At 46.3% G+C, this 17,044-nt stretch overlaps 1 long non-coding RNA gene across 1 annotated transcript; it reads left to right on the top strand.

The window, feature by feature from the left end:
• The first annotated feature begins 6,846 nt into the window (after positions 1-6,846).
• On the top strand, positions 6,847-14,629 carry LOC142660392 (uncharacterized). Its single transcript, XR_012850476.1, has 2 exons — positions 6,847-6,986; positions 14,433-14,629. It is a non-coding gene; the product is annotated as an uncharacterized LOC142660392 (long non-coding RNA).
• The last annotated feature ends 2,415 nt before the right edge of the window (positions 14,630-17,044 follow it).

Below are 17,044 nucleotides of genomic sequence, written 5' to 3'. Positions count from 1 at the left end.
GCCCTAACACAAAAGTTTTGTATTTTTTTAAGCTGGTTCACAAAAAAAAATAATTCCAAATTCTACTGGACCAACTGGCTATTTAGAGAGCGGCAGCAGCTCCAGGAGCGACATCATAAGGGACACACTAGGCGGATATGCTGAGTAAAACTACACAGCTTATCCCGGGAGCCGCAGGGAATTCTGCCAGCAAAACCGCACCAAATAGTGGCGCAGGTTTCGTGAGGCGTGTCCGCTGCGGGAATCCTGCAGGGAAAAAAAAGTTTAGACTTGCCCTGGCCGTAGTCCTGGTGACGCATCTCTCTCTTCTGAACGTAGCCCCGCCTCCTGGGATGACGCTGTAGACCATGTGACCGCTGCATCAGTCACATGGGATGAAACGTCATGACAGGAGGCCGGGCTGCGCTAAGAATAGAGGATCGCGTCACCAGGACTACGGCCGGGGCAAGTCTAAACTTTATCAATTTAAAAAAGTACCTTTTTTTTCTTCTCTTGTGTGATTTTTGCGGCAGAATCGCAGCATTTCCGCAACAGAGGAGCAGCGATTCCATAGAATACATTGACATGCGACTTAAAAAGCCAAAGCCACACTGCAGGTCCATTATTTTTGCAGCGTGTGGATGAGATTTGTTCAAATCTCATCCACTCTGCTGCGACTGTGATACGCTGCGGATTATCCACAATAAAATGTGTTGCATAAAATCCGCAGTGTTCATGCCTAGTCTGTTCCTACCCTAAGGCCGGATTTACACAAGCGTGTGCTTTTTGCACGCGCAAAAAACGTGGCATTTTGCGCATGCAAAAGGTCCATAACAGCTCCGTGTGTCAGCAGCGTATGATGCGCGGCTGCGTGATTTTCGCGCAGCCGCCATCATTATGACACTCTGTTTGTATGTTTGTAGCACGCGGTGCTTTTCTAATTTCATTCATAGTTTATACGGCTGCGGAAGTGCTGAGCGTGATTTTCACACACCCATTGACTTCAATGGGTGCGTGATGCGCGAACAATGCACCAATATAGGACATGTCGTGAGTTTTACGCAGCGGACACACGCTGTGTGAAAATCACTGACAGTCCGCACGGCACCATAGAGTAACATAGGTCCGTGCGAGGCGAGTGAAAATCACGCACGTTGCACGGACGTATTACACGTTCGTCTGAATAAGCCCTAACAATAAGGCCCAGTTCACAGAGTTTTTGGGCCTTGACATTGACTCGGACGCTGCGTCAGAATCAGCACCAAACCACTTCCAAAACCGCCTCCCATTGATTTAATCTGAAATCAATGGGAGCCAGTCGCGGAAAAAAGAAAAAGCAGCACGTCCTTTCTTGCCGCGGTTCCGCCTCTGACCTCCCATCTAAATCAATGGGAGGCAGAAAATGCATTTTTCGCTGCGTTTTTTGTCTGCTGTCCTCAATCGCCGCGAGCAAAAAACGCAGCAAAAAAACGCGGCAAGATAGTGTGGGCAGGTCAAAATCTGCCTCAAAATTCTTTAAGGAATTTTGAGGCAGATTTTTTTTTGCCTGCAAAATACTGTGTAAACAGGGCCATACATAAACAACACTTTGAGATAATTTACTCACTGTGTGTCAGAAGAGCTGCTCCCACTCCAGTCCTCTTCCGGCGATGTCTTCCAGGGGAGGTCTTCGGTCCAGACGTCCAGTCCTTCACCTCCAGCCAGGCTCCAGGTAAGTTTTGTCCATGTGTGTCCGCGGCTGCGCGCGCTTCGTTCGCGGGTGCGCGCGCGGCCGGTCGCGGGTGCGCGCGCTTCGTTTGCGGGTGCGCGCGCGGTCGATCGCGGGTGCGCGCGCGGACGGTCTCCAGTGCGGGCGTTCGTGGATGCGCGCTCGCGAGTGCGCACGCGCGGCAGTTTCATTGTGCGCGAGATCGGGTGCGCGCGCGGGCGGACGGTTTGACGGCCCCCCATGACGAGGGGAGGGGGCCCGCAGCAGCAGCAGCAGCAGCAGCTCACGACATTCTTTTGGTGAAAAAAACGGGCCCCATTGCAGGGGCCCGTTTTTTCCTACCAAAAGAATGTCGAGGCAGTTGCCGGGCCCCCCTTTCAATTAGTTTTGGCCGGGCCCCTCACACCACTACCCCTAATACCCCCCTGATGGCGGCCCTGAGTGTGAGGGTTGATTTTTTTGCAGGGCGAGCTGTAGTTTCTATTAATACCATTTTGGGCTACATAAGACTTTTATAGGGTGACGCGTTTCGACACCGAACTGGTGTCTTCATCAGACCATTTACACGTAACATCAAGATAATGTAGTTTATAAACTTCAAAAAAGGCCTAATGACGTCATGAGTGGTAGTTAGAACAACCAAGGGACTTGAACCAGCAATCTTTGGATCGCTTGCATTATCTACTGCAATACGAATGTATTGCATTATATCGTTATACTGACAGTCTCCTATGAAGCGTACAAAGATGGTAGACCTGGGGGACTTCATTAGACCCCCAGACTACGATGTTAACCATCACCACCCCTCGATTGCGTCACAGGAGAGCATTGCAAGATTACAGGGGGCCGCTCCCTTTTTTTAACCACTTAGATGCCACGGTCGCTATTGACTGCATCATCTAAGGTATTAAATGAGCGGGATCGCGCTCGAGCTTTCAAAAAAACTTTGAATAATAAGTCTATTGATCGCAGGGTTGGACTGGCCCAGTGGAGGTGCACATGTTCTGTATAGATGGTGGGTGGACTCTTAGAATAATGTCCTCAGGTGGACCCAAGGAACCCAAGTCCGATACTGATTGATCGCCACCAGATGGTCAGGAGTGGTATTGTGACTGCTGAGTCTTTTAAATGTTTGGCTAGGAAGGACATTTCACTCCTTTGATGACGATTATTGGGAACAAAAAGTTAATTAAGTATTTTAGGGAGAGATTGTTAAAAAAGAAAATCAGGAATGGGCTGCTGTGCAAGTGACTAAATGGTGACTCTACCCAGTGGCGTAGCTATAGGGGTCGCAGCGGTCGCAATTGCTGAATGACAGCATGGCTGAATGACAGCATCCATTACTAAGGCAGGGCTTAGTGTTAGCCGATGCAGAGGCTAACCCAAACCCCAATTCTTACCCCGGTACCCACCACCACCAGGGGTGCAGGGAAGAGCCAGGTACGATCCAGTACCTGACCATCTGTAGTGATGTTTGGCCACCGGGGCGGCCGCAGGCTGGTATTATCAGGCTGGGACAGGCCAGAAACAGCAGCCCTTCCCACCCTGGTAATGCCAGGCTGCTGCTGCTTTATTGTATCTGGCTGGTTATGGAAAATGGGGACCCCACGTCATTTTTTAAAAAAAATAAAAGATTGGAAAGAACGATGTGGGGTCCCCTCAAATTTTCATAACCAGCCAGATACAACACAGCAGCATCAGCAGTCTAGCATTACCAGAGTGGGGAGGGCTGCTGTTTTTGGCCTTCCCGAGCCTTATAATACCAGCCTGCGCTGCCCCGCTGCCGACCATCACTACAGATGGTCGGGTACTGGATCGTACCTGGCTCTTCCCAGTACCCCTAGTGGCGGTGGGTACCGGGGTAATAATGGGGGTTAGTGTTAGCCTCTGCACTGGCATAACATTAAGCCCCGACTTAGTAATGGAGGTTGTCAATCAGCCAGCGGCAATTGCTAAGGCGGTAATAATAAAGTAAAAAAAAACATAGAAAAGGACAGGATTGAAATAAAAAAACACACACAACCTTCATTAACCATTTTATTGAGAATTAAAAAAACGCTGTAATTTAAGTAGTCCTCGAATCCAACGTAGTCCAACGATGGAACCTGTAAAAAAACACAAGAAAATAATTAGTAACACAAAAAAGCAAAACAATTATTATTCTTACCTTTCCTGGGTCCAGCGCTGGAGCCGCAATGTCAGCGAGCTGGGCCCCATATCTAATCGAATCATGTGTGATACTGTCTGCTGGGCCATGTATCTAATCCTATCATGTGTGATACTGTCTGCTGAGCCACTGTATCTAATCCCATCATGTGTGATACTGTCTGCTGGGCCATGTATCTAATCCTATCATGTGTGATACTGTCTTCTGAGCCACTGTATCTAATCCTATCCGCAGTTTATAGGGTTGTAGTGCTGTAGATATGCTGTCTCCTATACACACATATACACACACATTTTTTTGGGGGTATATGTATTGGGGCTATTTCCCCTGACATTTTAAGACCTTAGTGACGCCCACTGCTGCTAGTGCTACATTGTTGTGTCACAAGGGAGACCCAGCGATGCAGCTGAAAGCTGCGGATCGTCGGCCATGAGAAGTTTGTGGGGTGGGGGCCCAATAAGAACTTTTGCATCGGGGCCCATGAGCCTTTAGCTACGCCCCTGACTCTACCCCACGCAGAAGATATGATCAAATCCCCGACTCCTCACTGATTTTGCGGCATCTCTATAATTGTCGGCCCTCCCCTGGGGCTTTTCCAGCGTGCCGTAATTGTCTACATCTCAGTTCCAGCTGTCACGTGATGCGGGATAAATACATTTTAGAAGAAAAATATTGCAGCAAGCGTTCGCTGCAGATCCAATTGCAAAATCTGCCAAAAATCATTCACCTTTATTTAAGCGAGCCCGTAGCTGCGAGCATTCCCATTACTTACCCAAGAAGGAAGTAATAGCCGTCAATAAATAATTGGGACACTGCTAAATTCACTAATCCTCTCCAGTAAGATTTCACAGCAGAGATTCTTAAGGGGAACAAAAACCAAAATCAGACCCAATCGTTCTGCAATCCTTTTTTTTGTATATGTTTCATTGACTAAATTGTTAACATTGGTGGTATAGTAATGTATCGTGCAGAGACCTAATGCCCAATTGTGCCCGTATTTCCTCTAGAAGACGTTAGCCTGTTGTGTGGCATGCTTGCTGCGTCTTCTATCTGGTATTCTGCTCAGCAATACAGCAATGGGTAGACTCCGGCTCGGGTTCCAGCTGTGCTGTTTTCTGTTTATTGGTTTTCTGCTTTTAATGACTTAGTCTTACTGACGACGATTTTGCTCGCAGACATTTTTTGGTCTGTTCTATACTTATATAGGTCCCAGATCCCATATATATCGGTCCCATATCTTTTCAAAAACCCCTTTTTTTAGTGTTGAAAAGCCTGAACGATCCCACTCATGGTTCAAACTGATTAAAACATCAGCAGACGACCCCCCCTATTCTCCCCCCGGCCGGTACAAATTGATCTGCTGGCATTTGATGTAGTCTTTGAAAACAAACGTTTGCATAACCTTCAGCTATGGACATTTCAGAGCAAAAAAACGTACATTTGTGCCACAGATAATTACAATCACACATCTCTAGTATTCGCTGCCACGGCGTTGATTCGACAGCATTAATTAATACTGTTTGTTGTTGCCAATTTCGCTATTATGATCGCAGGTCATTAAAGAAAATTTGCATTCCTTAATTTTCCTCTGCTGTTAGGCCTCATGCACGCGACCGTAATTTTGACCCGTAATTACAGAATCCGTATTTACGGATGTGTATCCGGGCCATAGAAATGATCCGCAATTTATAGAACATGTCGCATTCTTGTCCGCAATTGTGGAACAGACTACGGATGTGTAACCGTAGCCGTCGGGTCCCTATTTGTGGGCAGTAAAAAGCCTTATGGTCGTGTGGTCATTTCATTGCGATATTCAGGCATCTGAGAAAGCTTGGCGACAACCAACTTGATCGCCATGATAGCTGCCACCCAGCTTTCTCAGAATCCTGAATGACAAATCTGCCTTGCTATACAGCCGTATATTGCCTACCTCTTTATCATGGCATAACTATTCATATTTGTCTCTGAGAAAGCTGGGTGACAACCAACTTGATCGCCATGATAGCTGCCACCCAGCTTTCTCAGAATCCTGACTAATCCATGACTAATATGCCTAGGCTATGCAGCCATATATTGCCTATCCCTTTTTCGCTACATATATAATTCAATTTGCCATTCATGTGTCTGAGAAAACTAGATGACAACCAGTATAGTTGCCCTAATATCTGCCATTCAGCTTTCTGAGAATCCTGAATGGCAAGTCTTCCTAGCTATGCAGCAATACAGTATATAGACTGTCCTTATATCACTGCATAAATACACAGACTTGCCTTTTAGGTGTCTAACAAAGTTTGGTTATGTAAAACCTTTTAGGTTTTTATTTTTTTAAAGGGACATGCTCTTTATTTCTAGTTTAAAGGCACATTACACTTATGAACTTTCCAATAAACTGAAAACAATACCTCCATAGGTTTAATGTCATTCAATGTGATTTAATAAAATTTGGAACAGAAAGGCTTTTGCATGTACAGTGAACTTCCATTAATCCAGCATTTGATAATCCAGACATTTATGAAACATTTTACAAAACAAGAAGCACAAGACTGACGGAGAGATCCAATAACTTATAAGGACATTCATTTTTAATGTATCATTTGGGCTTTCTTTGTGAACGGTCTCTACCCTTACTAATGAGTTTTATATACTTTTCTATGCATGTCCAATAATCCACAAAATTTCATAATCTGGCACCTTTCACACCCCCTTGATGCCAGATTAGAGGAGTTTTCCTGTAGTTACATATATGTATTATTTGTAGGTATTATGGGGCAGGGCTATATCTAGACGATGGCATTGGTTGCGTGTTGTTGCTTGCTCTGTCACTGCATTGGATTGGCAAATAGTGAGACGCACAATGTGACTGTGAGGCAACAACCACCGAGGGTCACTTTTGGCTGCAATTTTTCACACTCATGATCTGCCATAGCAGCAGGAAATCTCTGCTAACAATAATTGTCATTTTTCTCTTCTTGTTTTTGGACAACACAGTAGTAAAAAAAAAAAGAGGGTGAAGAGCATCGCCCTAAGGCAACAACACAACATGAAGACCCAGCACTACTATCCTCGCCCACTATACTGGCCCAATATGATCTTTGCTATGGGGACCTCTCTCGTCATCGTACACCACCGAAAGTCCGTATAACCTATTTTATCTATATACCTATTACAATATGTTATCTAGGCACATGGCATAGTCCCATCACATGATGCTATAGAGTGCTAAATTCCCTAAAATAATTTGTCCTATATGGCACATGACATTATAGAGGGGACTCTCTTTTATTAGCCACATGGGAGAGCCACTGCAGGGAGCAGCTCTCGTTTTGACTCAACCATGTATTAACCTAGTTGCCCATTTATATGAATGGGCATAATGTAATATAACATTCCCCAGCAGCGATGATGCAGGTACTTGAAGCTTTTCTTTGGAGATAACAGCTGATTTTGGGGGTTTTAGCAGCCAGGTCACCGTTGGGACAGTTTACACCCTATATCCTCCACTTTATAATGTGATAGTACTGTGACATTGTGCTGTCAAGTCCCTGACAGTCTCCTCTTGTCCCCTGTGAGTCCCTCCTTGTCCCCTGTCTGTCCCCTGACAGTCCCTTCTTGTCCCCTGACAGTCCGCTTTTGTCGCCTGTCAGTCCCCTCTTGTCCACTGTCAGTCTCCTCTTGTCCCCTGACAGTCCCCTTTTGTCCCCGGTCAGTCGTCTCTTGTCCTTGACAGTCCTCTTTTGTCCCCTGTCAGTCCCCTCTTGTCCCCTGTCAGTCGCCTCTTGTCCCCTGTCAGTCCCCTCTTGTCCCCTGTCAGTCCCCTCTTGTCCCGTCAGTCCCCTCTTGTCCCGTCAGTTGCCTCTTGTCCATGACAGTCCCCTTTTTTCCCCTGTCTGTCCCCTCTTGTCCCCTGACAGTCCCCTTTTTTCCTTATCAGTCCCCTCTTGTCCCTGTCAGTCTCCTTTTTTCCCCTGTCAGTCCCGTCAGTCCCTTCTTGTCCCCTGTCAGTCCCCTTTTTTCCCATATCAGTCCCCACTTGTCCCCTGTCAGTCCCCTCTTGTCCCCTGACAGTACCGTCTTGTCCCCTGGTGACATTGCTGGATCTACTCGTCCATTCAGGTTCATTGCAGTCATCTGACGTTCACATCACTCATTACTCAGATGTGGCGCAAACATATGCAGCTTCTGGTAGTTCTCCGTGCGGCTGACACGCTATTGTTAGGTAGTCATAAACATGGTTTTCAATGGAGTTTACCTTTAGAACTCTGCTGCCAATTTGACTATTCTTTAACAGTTTTTATGTGATTCTCAGCGGTGGGACTCCCTGCCACATGTATTGCCTGGTCGCCTATTCATTTCAATGTAATAATATATTTTGCTGCAAGGAAAATGTATAAGCACCAGCAGATTCCCCCTTCCATAACAACTGATTGATAAGTGTTACAGCAGCAGCGGGACCAAGGGCAGCACTTGAGGTTGTCCTTTACAGGGTTTGTCCGGTTTCAGAAAATTAATATTAATTTTGTTGTATAATTAAAAGTTATACCATTCTCCAATATATTTTCTGCATTAATTCTTCACGGTTTTCAAGATCTCTGCTTGTTGTTATTCAGTAAGAACATTTATAGTTTACTTCAAGCGGATAACAGTCTGTCCATGGTCATGTGATGGACACACAGGGTCTGGGATCATTAGAAGACACAGCTCTGATACACATACTGTAATGATCCCAGCACCTGTGTGTCCATCACATGACCATGGACAGAATTGTATCCACTGGAATTAAATAATGAATGTTCCTACTAAATAACAACAAGCAGAGATCTTGAAAACCATGAGGAATTAATAGAGAAAGTATATTAGAAAATTGTATAACTTTTAATTATACAACAGAATTTACATTAATTTACTGAAACCGGACAACCCCTTTAAGTGTTCCCCAGTGACCATCTAAAATGCCGTTACTTCCTATCTAAATCAAACATAACCCGAGATGTATGGCGCCATCCATAGACTCCCATGTAAAAAAAACAAACTTATTACAACCATCCAGTAAAACAATTTTATACGTTTTTTTTAACATTGGAGTCTATGGGCAACGATGGCTGATGGATGGCATCTATGAAAAGCATTAATTCGCCATCCATCGCTCATAGACGCCCATGTTAAAAAAAAGTATACATTTAATGTTTGGCATTAACATTTTTTCACTAGATGGCTTTGAAGGATGTGTCTGATAGATGCCATCCATTAGTGTTAGACTCCCATGTTAAAAAAAAAGTATACGTTTCCAACTGGATGGCACGAGATTGTATTGAATTGATATCATGACAAATTGTACAACTTTAAGGGGTTATCCCACCACAACATTTTATCACCTCTCCACAGTATAGGTCATGTGTTTGATCAGTAGGGACTCCCAGCGCTGGGACCCCCACTGATTAAGAGAAAGAGGGTCCCGAGTCTCCTGAAGGAATGGAGCAGAGGTCACACATGCGCACTGCTGCTCCATTCATACTCTAAGGGACTGTCGGAAACAGCCAAGTGCTGTAATCGGTTATCTCCGGCAGTCCCGTAGAGCATGAATGGAGCCACAGCATACACACATGACCGCCACTCCATTCATTCAGGGGACCCCTATTCTTTTGATTGGTGGGGGTTCCAGCAGTGGGAGTCCCTAGCGATCAAAGTCAAACACATGACCTATCCTGTGGATAGGTAATGAATTGCTGGGGTGGGATAACCCCTTTAACGGAATTAAAGAAAAAGTAAGGGTGCACACATCTGTAAGTATGTATTAGACATTAAACACAAGCTCTGATTGGCTTTTCCCGGGGGAGTACCAAGCTGAGCGGTATACAGGCTCATAGATGGTCTATAGCCTGTACAAGAATAACCCCCCTCCCGGAGGAGAGCCAAAAAGAGCTGAGGAGGTCTGAGCTTGAGTCATACTGCCCAATTGTTATGTCATAAGTTTTGCAAAGCAGTGACCTTTAAGGAAAAATGAAAGCATAGACTATGTTGCAGGATAGTGCACTGAAGACAATACAATATTTGTCTGTCAGTGGGGAAATCCTTTAGTAAATCAAACGCAAACAAATAATAAATGAAGCTACATTGTCTGAGACTGTACAGTCAAACCCAGGGAAAGGTCAGACAAGGCAAAGCATGAACATGATTGTCAGTAACCTACTACCGTCATTTTGGGTCCAGGTAAAATATTCAAGTTTCTTCTGCAGCGAAAACTCTTATGAGAAATAATTTTGGAATAATTATTGGTTAGTTTTCTACAGCGAATCTGAAATCTGACCCTACTGTAAGAGGAAATATGTGTGTTCTATGCTATAAATCTACAAAGCTGTATCACATTTCCAGACGCGATGAGTCAGCCATTTTTTCGTCATGGATGTGTGAACACACTTAAGAAGCCCCTGGGCGCTAGCAGAAGACTTACTGAGCCATCCAATTCAAAAGCCAGGCACATTCTTACAGAGCATAAATTTAGAAGTGCCGACCTCTATCCTGGGTTTCCCCCATGATATTTTTCACACGTGCTTTTCTTTAAATAACACCAGGTTTGCACCCCATGAAATCTGACACTTTAAATAAAGAATATTAAAGATATTGTGTTAGGTTCAGAAAATCCATTACAGACGAAACAAATAACACTTACAAGCTTCTGCCAATGCTCCTTATAATGTATATAAAGATAGACTAAGATGTATCTCAAGGGGGTTATTTACTGCAGGGATCGCAGAAAAAAGGACAGTATGGACGGAGATTGCAAAAAAAATGATGGGGTGCAATGAGATGAGGTGCATCATTGTGTCCCATGAAAGTGCAAGGAGTTCTTGGAAGGTACTGATTCTCCTTGCGTATTAAGGGCAATGTTCCCTGGGAAAAGTGTGCAAAATAGCTCTTCTCCCAAAGGAAGAAAACAGTCTCTCTAGTGCCACCTACAGGTGACTACCCTGTAAGTCAAAGTCTGACCCTTTATAAGACCTTTAAACATGACTGGGGTTAATAGACAAACCAAAGACACCCATCTGTAGACAGCACGGTTTCTAAGTTGTTGCTCCTCATCAGTACAGAGTAGGGCTTTGATTGGCTTTTGAGATGCATTTGAGCAGGGGCATAACTAGGAAAGACTGGGCCCCATAGCAAACTTTTGACTGGGGCCCCACTCCCCTGGGTATTACACAACCCCCCCCCCTTGTAGATAGTGCCTTTTTTACAGCCCCCCCTGTAGATAGTGCCTTTTTTACAGCCCCCCCGTAGATAACGCCATTCAGTTCCCCCTGTAGATAACGCCATACAGCCCCCCTGTAGATAACGCCATACAGCCCCCCCTGTAGATAACGCCATACAGCCCCTGTAGATAACGTCATACAGCCCCCCCCCGTAGATAACGCCATACAGCGTCCCCCCCGTAGATAACGCCATACAGTCCCCCTGTAGATAACGCCATACAGTCCCTCCTGTAGATAGCGCCATACAGCCCCCCTGTAGATAACGCCATACTGCCCCCCTGTAGATAACGCCATACAGCCCCCTGTAGATAACGCCATACAGCCCCCCCCCCGTAGATAACGCCATACAGCGTCCCCCCTGTAGATAACGCCATACAGTCCCCCCTGTAGGTAACGCCATACAGCCCCCCTGTAGATAACGCCATACAACCCGCCCCCCCTGTAGATAACGCCATACAGCGTCCCCCCTGTAGATAAGGCCATACAGTCCCCCCTGTAGGTAACGCCATACAGCCCCCCTGTAGATAACGCCATACAGCCCCCCCCTGTAGATAACGCCATACAGCCCCCTTTGTAGATATCTACAGAGGGGGCTGTATGGCGTTATCTACAGAGGGGGACTGTATGGCGTTATCTACAGGGGGGACTGTATGGCGTTATCTACAGGGGGAATGTATGGCGTTATCTACAGGGGGGACGCTGTATGGCGGGGGGGGGGGGGGGGGGGCTGTATGGCGCTATCTACAGGGGGGACTGTGTGGCGTTATCTACAGGGGGGACTGTATGGCGTTATCTACAGGGGGGGCTGTATGGCGTTATCTACAGGGGGACTGTATGGCGCTATCTACAGGGGGACTGTATGGCGTTATCTACAGGGGGACTGTATGGCGCTATCTACAGGGGGGACTGTGTGGCGTTATCTACAGGAGGGACTGTATGGCGTTATCTACAGGGGGACTGTATGGCGCTATCTACAGGGGGGGACTGTGTGGCGTTATCTACAGGGGGGACTGTGTGGCGTTATCTACAGGGGGGACTGTGTGGCATTATCTACAGGGGGGACTGTGTGGCGTTATCTACAGGGGGACTGTATGGCGTTATCTACAGAGGGGGCTGTATGGCGCTATCGCCATACAGCCCCCACTGTAGAGAACGCCATACAGCCCCCCCTGTAGAGAACGCCATACAGCCCCCCCCTGTAGGGAATGCCATACAGCCCCCCCCTGTAGGGAACGCCATACAGCCCCCCCCCCCAAAAAAAATGCGACCTATAGTGTGTCCTACAAATAACATGCATCCCCTATCCACAGGACAGGGGATACATGTGTGATCGCTGGCATTGATAGGGAGAACGGGGGACTGAAAGTCCCCTGAAGTTCTCCATGACTAACCTCTGACTTCCGGCGTCTGCGCAGCTCAATAAAAATGAAAGAAGCGCTGGTCACGCATGCGCACAAGCGCGACCGGCGCACAATTCATTTCTACGGAGCTGCTGACACAGACCCCGGAAGTCCGAGGTTTGTGATGGAGAACTTCAGGGGACTTTCAGTCCCCCGTTCTCCCTATCGCTGCCAGCGATCACACATGTATCCCCTGTCCTGTGGATAGGGATACATGTCTTTTGTTTAATGGCAGAGCGGGGAGATACCTCCCTGCTCTGCCGTAGTGTTCAGTGGCGTCCCGCTGTAGCAGCCATAGCGGCTGCTAGCGGAGCCTGCGGCCATGGTGGGGGCCCGTGCCGGCGGGCGACACGGGCCCCCTCATGCCGCGGGACCCGTAGCAGTCGCTACGGCTGCTACGGCGGTAGTTACGCCACTGCCTTTGAGGCAGCTCCTGGAAGGTACTAATTCTCCTTGTGCAGATACAGTTATAGGTGGCAATTCTTCTGGCTAAGGGCTATTATTCATACTTTTTTTTCTCCCATGGTGCATTGCACTTAAGACACCCTACTAGCTCGGTCTCCGCAATTAGAATCAGTACCCTCTAAGAGCCTACCAGAACCCTACTCTGCTTTTTTGCAGTGTAATGGGATGAGAAATAGTGTGATGAGGTAGTTAGATATTAGGTTTTGCCTGAAATGGCAACTGAATTTTCAGATTTTTAGTGGAATTACATAGGTGTTAATAATAAGCTTTAGATTATAGGTTTTGATTTTAACCTCACATGGTCCTATGTTTGTTTTTGATTATTAGGCTGGGTTCACACGACCATGTTACATCTGTAATGTACGGAACGTATTTCGGCCGGAAGACCCGGATCGAACACAGTGCAGGGAGCCGGGCTCCTAGCATCATAGTGATGTACGACGCTAGGAGTCCCTGCCTCGCTACAGGACAACTGTCCCGTACTGTAATCATGATTACAGTACGGGACAGTAGTTCCACGCAGAGGCAGGGACTCCTAGCGTCATACATCACTATGATGCTAGGAGCCCGGCTCCCTGCACTGTGTTCGATCCGGGCCGAAATACGTTCCGTACATTACGGACGTAACATGGTTGTGTGAACCCAGCCTAACTCTATCATTCTTCAGTCCATGGCTGCCAGTTCTATCCACAGGACAGGTCATCTGTATAAGATTGGTGGGGGTTTGACACCGGGTGCCCGAAGCTATGCAGTGGTCGGTGCCGGAAGTAGATGGCTCCAGTCACAGTATAGCGGCCGTGCTGCAGTCCTGCAGCTCTGCTCCTATTTACGTGGATAGGAGCAGAGCTGCAGTAACCCAGTATGGATGCTATACAGTGACTGGAGCCTTCTGGTGCTGGCACCAACCAATGCATAGCTTGGACAGCTGATTGGTGCGGGATCCGGGTGTCGGACCCCCCACCGATCATATACTGATGACCTGTTCTGTGGATAGGTCATCAGTATGAAAAAGCGCCCTCTGACTGGATAACCCCTTTAAATAGAGCGGCGGGTGCATGTTTGACTGCCGCTCAGGTGGGGGCTCCAGTGAAGAAGAAGGGGGAATTTAGGACCCCTGTTTTCGTGATCGGTGGGGGACCCAAGTGATCAGACAATTATCAGCAAAACTGTGGATAGGTGATAATTGTCAATTTTGGTACAACCTATTTAAAGTTTATTGTGAATGTTAGAATAACCTTTCTGTGATTCATATAATAAAAATGATGTGATTATTCTGTTTTAAAGGCTTTAAAAACCCCCACAGACATTGTATAAAAAATGTGTCCTTGCTCCTCATTTAGGAATATAGTGTGAGATGTTGCTTGACATATGGAAAGCCTTATAGTTAAATTGTTGGAAAGAACACAGGAAAGCATTCTGTCAATAAAATGAAAGCGAAGAATAACTCCAAGAAAAGATTTTTTTCACAGATGATTCCTTCGCAACCCATATAGCAGCCACCCACCCACCCAACTAGGAGATGCTGCTTGCTACTAATGCCTGATCTGGCACAACAGCCAGAAGATTGCTGAAAAACCCGAAGAGTTCAAAGTATGTTATGTTTAACGGTTCTTGAAAGTGATGCTTCCAACTTTTTTACACCTTTGCTTAAAATGTGCAAAATATATTTAGCCTCTGGGACCTTTATGCCTCATGCACCCGACAGTGTGAGCCGGCCAGTTCCCATCCGTGATCCGTGCCCATGTCCTATCTTTCCACGGATCGGAAAGTCGGGTCAGTTTTCACGGACCCGATTCACCCGCTAAAGTGAATGGCTTCGTGAAAACTACCGGGTGCCACTCGGATGCCGTGGCCTGAGTGGCACTAGGTCGTGTGCAACGGCCATTAAGGTGGTTTTACACGGCCAGATATCGCCTGCGTTTACCACATTTATAACGAGCACTGATCGACAATACAGCTTGTCGATCGGCACTCTTCGCTCCCTTTAAACGGAGCAATGATTGTTTAGTATGGGGACGAATGATCGTTACTACAATTGATCGTCCGGATGCATTTGCATCATGTCGGCAGCACATGTTCCTGTTTACACAGGGAGTGGTGCTGCCGACAACGATGATATTTTATGCTGCATAAACGACACGATCAGCCGATGAACGAGTGTTTTCCCGTTTATCGCCTGATCGTTGACTTGTTTACACAGGGCAATGATCGGGAACGAGAACGCTCGTTTTCCCGATCATTGACCCATGTAAAAGGGAAAGGGGTACAATCATTGTTTGAATAATATGGCTCATAGGACCATGGCTCCTGCTTTCCTCCTGTCACGCTCAAAAGGGTCCTTTCTTGGTTAACTAAGGAGCAGCTCTGCAAGGGTTAAGTAAGGAAAAACACGAACTTCTGATGACAACCCCCAGCTCTCCAGTGTGAGGAATTATTCAAACCCCCCACGTCTCAGATTTTAGGGGGGTGGTACATTGAGGTTAACTGCAGTACCATCTGATTTTTTGGGTAGCATTTCATCAGTTCACCATATTTGATTTCACATAATAAATCAGCCATTTACATTTGCCCCGTTCCAGAAGTTTTTATTTCATCTGTGTCTCAGCATCACCCTACCAGGTAACCTGTCAGATCTACTTTGCAGACACGTCGACGTCTGGCAATATTACCACCACACACTGATTGAGGTTGGTCTTGGGAAATATACTCCACACGCATAGATTTTCCAAAAACAAACCCATCAGGCACACTCGAGTTCCATTTCAATAATACAATTTCAGAGGCATTTTTGGCTTCATGCTGAGAGAATATGAGAAACAGAGGCTATTGGTTCCCCAAATATGAAGCCTGATGTGTTTTCATTCTGCTCATTATTTTAGCAGAGCTCCAGGTTAGTCTGGCAAATTCTGCAACTCTCAGATACAATTCTAAGGGCACGGCCAAACGTGGTGGAATTGCAGTGGAATTCTCCAGTGGCCGTTTTTTACATTTGTTTCTATACATTTTTAGGCAAGTTAGTTCAGACGTTGCAGAAAACTCCGCTGTGGACCATAGGCTGCGGTGCAGAATTTCCCCTCCACAGCATGCGGAGAAGAAGCGGAATTTCACTGCGGATTTCAGTCTTTGCAATGCAAAAACTGAAATCTGTGGCAAGTCCGCTGTGATATCTGCAACGTCTGAATTACCTGTCAAATATGCAAATGTTGGTGCAGATTCGTTGCGTAATTGCCCCAAATCTGCACCAACATTTGCAGCGGAAAAACTCTGCCACGTGTGAACATGCCCTAAGTGTTCTGGGCGTTGAATACTCATCTTGTAATCATTGAGGATGATAATGTAGGACTAGAAAAACAGAGAAAATGCTTGAAAACTGGAAAAACCTGCCATGAATACCTTGACTGGTGTAACCCAGAGGAGTGTTGACCTTCAGCCCTTGAGTGGAAAGTCTCAAAGTGAATGGCCCCTTTAAATGTACAAATTTAAGAAGTACATAGTCATTGAATTGGCCTTTATCCAGCTGCTTTATGATCATATATATTTCTGGGAAAGCTGGTCGACAACCAATGTGAATGGTAAATCTTCTGCCCAGGACAGCACTTGTCATTGGTTTAGTACAAATACGATCCTCGGTGCCCATTTCCATGCAGCATTCTGTAGTGACAGAGCCTGCCTGCCCAGGAATAAGCATTAAAAGGACCTGTCACCTTTCCTGACCTGTCTGTTTTAGTGAAAAATCGTATTCCCAATTAAATAACAATCCTGGAACATTGATTTCAATGAGAGGCAGGCTTTCAGTCGCTCGTGGGAAAAAAAGTGGCATGTTCTTTCTTGCCTCGGTTGCCGCCTCTGACCTCCCATTGAAATCAATGGGAAGTAGAAGAAACCTGCGGCGCTTGTTTCCGAGCGTTTTTTTTGCCCTTGGTCCTTGCATTAGCTTCATTGGCTGCAGGCGGAAAACGCCATAAAAAATGCAGCGAAAACCACAGCAAAAAAAGCACAGGCAGGTCGAAATTTGCCTCAAAATTCTTGAAGGAATTCTGAGCCAGATTTTTTGTGCCTGAAAAAAACTGTGTGATCTGTC

The sequence above is a fragment of the Rhinoderma darwinii genome, chromosome 9 (assembly GCF_050947455.1).
Source record: "Rhinoderma darwinii isolate aRhiDar2 chromosome 9, aRhiDar2.hap1, whole genome shotgun sequence".
Lineage (NCBI taxonomy): Eukaryota > Metazoa > Chordata > Amphibia > Anura > Rhinodermatidae > Rhinoderma > Rhinoderma darwinii.
This window is presented reverse-complemented; position numbering and strand designations above follow the sequence as displayed.